At 49.6% G+C, this 3,011-nt stretch overlaps 1 pseudogene; it reads right to left on the bottom strand.

Moving 5' to 3' along the window:
• Positions 1 to 328: 328 nt before the first annotated feature.
• On the bottom strand, positions 329 to 2,668 carry LOC139002897 (nuclear pore complex protein Nup54 pseudogene; annotated as a pseudogene).
• Between the last annotated feature and the right edge of the window lie 343 nt (positions 2,669 to 3,011).

Below are 3,011 nucleotides of genomic sequence, written 5' to 3'. Positions count from 1 at the left end.
CTGGCTCAATGGAGAACAATCATTAAACACTGATTATTTTAAAGAAAAATGCTGTTGTAAAAATGTACAATAGTACATTTTTGGTAATTATGTACTGTACTTCTCAAAGTAACAGCTTTAAGTAAATCTTCCAAAGGCTGTCTTTGAAGAGCTGTGAAGTGACTTATTTCAAATCTGAAGAACAATAATTTGTCAGTAACCTTCTCAAAAACCAAGCCAGCAGAGGATTTTCTTTCACTGTCCTCCATGTGGTCAGTTTCATCCTTAGGGAAGGCCTGATGTAGCAAAAAGATATAGTTCACGACCTTTAACGCAAGTTTGTGATCTGTCAACTAAATACACCACCTCTGATGCAGATGGTTTCATTCAATCCATGTTCTACTAACTTTATATCTTCTAGATCATCTTTTATGATGCTAATCAAGTGGCTAAGGCCTTCTTGTTTCAAATGCTGCTTGATTTCTCGTAACAGATCTGCATCTATGTAATATCTTTCCTCAGATTTGACTGCTCCAAAATGATTCTGCATCCGATTTGGGACATCAGTTCAGTTAGTCGGCCCTTAAACTGAGTAGGTGCATTTAGTTCACACTGAATTGTATGTAGCTGAACTCGCAACTACTCTTCATCAGCTTGGATGGCGTACCCACTCTTCCTCTGAGTTTCCTGTTTGATCAGGACCTGTAAGGTCCTATGGGAAAGGTCCAGGAGTTTCCTCTTGTATCGTGCTTTTTTGGCCATAGTTGTAGTTTGATTCTTCTGTTATTCACCAATATCTTCAAATATAATATCTAATCTGGTCTGATGCTGCTTAGTCATCTGATCTTGAACCTTCAGTCTTCAAAGAAGTTCTTTGAAACCCACCATTGGTACAGGAATTAACTTTTCAGATTCAGGGTTATCCACCTTGGCTTGTTCCCAGATGATAGGATCAACACCAGCAGGGGGGTTCTGTAAAAGCTGTTTGAACTGTGCAGGGGAAAGTTCTGTTCTAGTCAGAGAGAGGGTTACACCAAGTTGCTGCAGCTGTGTTTTTATGTCGCTTTGTTCAAAATGGGCATATAGTGTTGTAGCTGGAACTCTTCTTTTTTTTAAAAATTTTGTTTTATTTCTTAAAGTATTACAAAGAGTATTACACATGTCTCCTCCCCCCCGCCCCTTGACATTCCCCCAGCCTCCCCTACCCCCCAGTGTCTTGTGTCCATTGGTTATTCTTATATGCATGCATACAAGTCCTTCGGTTGATCTCTTACCCCCACCCCAACCCTCCCCAGGCTTCCCACTGTAGTTTGACAGTCTGTTCAATGCTGCTCTGCCTCGGTATCTATTTTTGTTCATCAGTTTATATTGGTCTTTATTATCCATAAATGAGTGAGATCATGTGGTATTTTTCTCGGCTTCCCAGGGGCCGTCGCAGCCTCACAGGGGCCGTCTCAACCTCACAGGGGCCGTCTCAACCTCACAGGGGCCGTTTTAGCCTCACCGGGCCGTCTGAACCTCACCGGGGCCGTTTCAACCTCACCGGGGCCGTTTCAACCTCACTGGGGCCTTCTCAACCTCACCGGGGCCGTTTCAACCCCACCGGGGCCGTCTCAGCCTCACAGGGGCCGTTTCAACCTCACCGGGGCCGTTTCAACCTCACAGGGGCCATCGCAGCCTCAAAGGGGCCGTCTCAACCTCACCGGGGCCGTCTCAGCCTCATTGGGGCCGTTTCAACCTCACCGGGGCCGTTTCAACCTCACCAGGGCCTTCTCAACCTCACCGGGGCCGTTTCAACCTCACCAGGGCCTTCTCAACCTCACCAGGGCTGTTTCAGCCTCACCGGGGCCGTCCCAATCTCACCGGGGCCGTTTCAACCTCAAAGGGGCCGTTTCAACCTCATAGGGGCTGTCCCAGCCTCACAGGGGCCGTTTCAGCCTCAAAGGGGCCGTCTCAACCTCACCGGGGCCGTCTCAGCCTCATCGGGGCCGTTTCAACCTCACTGGGGCCGTTTCAACCTCACCAGGGCCTTCTCAACCTCACCGGGGCCGTTTCAACCTCACTGGGGCCTTCTCAACCTCACTGGGGCCGTTTCAACCTCACCGGGGCCGTCCCAACCTCACCGGGGCCATTTCAACCTCACAGGGGCCATCCCAGCCTCACAGGGGCCGTCTCAACCTCACCAGGGCCTTCTCAACCTCGCCGGGGCCGTTTAAACCTCACCAGGGCCTTCTCAAACTCACCGGGGCCGTTTCAGCCTCACCGGGGCCGTTTCAACCTCACTGGGGCCGTCCCAACATCACCGGGGCTGTCCCAACCTCACCAGGGCCGTTTCAGCCTCACCGGGGCCGTTTCAACCTCACCGGGGTCGTCGCAGCCTCACAGGGGCCGTCCCAGCCTCACGGGAGCCGTCTCAACCTCCCGGGGGCCGTCTCAACCTCACCGGGTGGAACTCTTCTTGAAGTACCATTTGGAGAATGCTCAATACCATAAATGACAACTTCTGTCTGATCATCTGGCAATGTTTAATACTCCCTACATTTACTGTAAGGGTCTGGTTTCCTCCCAGAACTTTATGCAATGATTCCACCAATTGCTGTTGTTGGCTTCAAATATTCGTTTATTTTTTTTTTTTGAAAACTAAAACCTCTAGCCCAGTGGTCGGCAAACTGAGGCTTGCGAGCCACATGTGGCTCTCTGGCCCCTTGAGTGTGGCTCTTCCACAAAATACCACATGCGGGCATGCACGTACAGTGCGATTGAAACTTTGTGGCCCATGCGCAGAAATCATCCAAACCCACCCATGGGAGCTGTGGTGGCTGCAGCAGTGCCCGAGGTGCCTGAGGGAGCCCCAAAGTTGAAAGCCATGTCGAGGAGCAAGGAACCAAAAAGCTGCTCCCGCATACTCGGTGCACTCCCGCATCTCTATGCCTTTAGAGAAGTGTTTATTCATTGCTTCTGCCAATTTTAAATGATTGTTTCCTTGATGTTGAGTTGTATGAGTTCTTTATATATTTTGGGTATTAACCCTT

This window comes from Myotis yumanensis, unplaced genomic scaffold, assembly GCF_028538775.1.
Source record: "Myotis yumanensis isolate MYYU_CA2020_CCGP unplaced genomic scaffold, mMyoYum1.0.hap1 SCAF_1, whole genome shotgun sequence".
Lineage (NCBI taxonomy): Eukaryota > Metazoa > Chordata > Mammalia > Chiroptera > Vespertilionidae > Myotis > Myotis yumanensis.
This window is presented reverse-complemented; position numbering and strand designations above follow the sequence as displayed.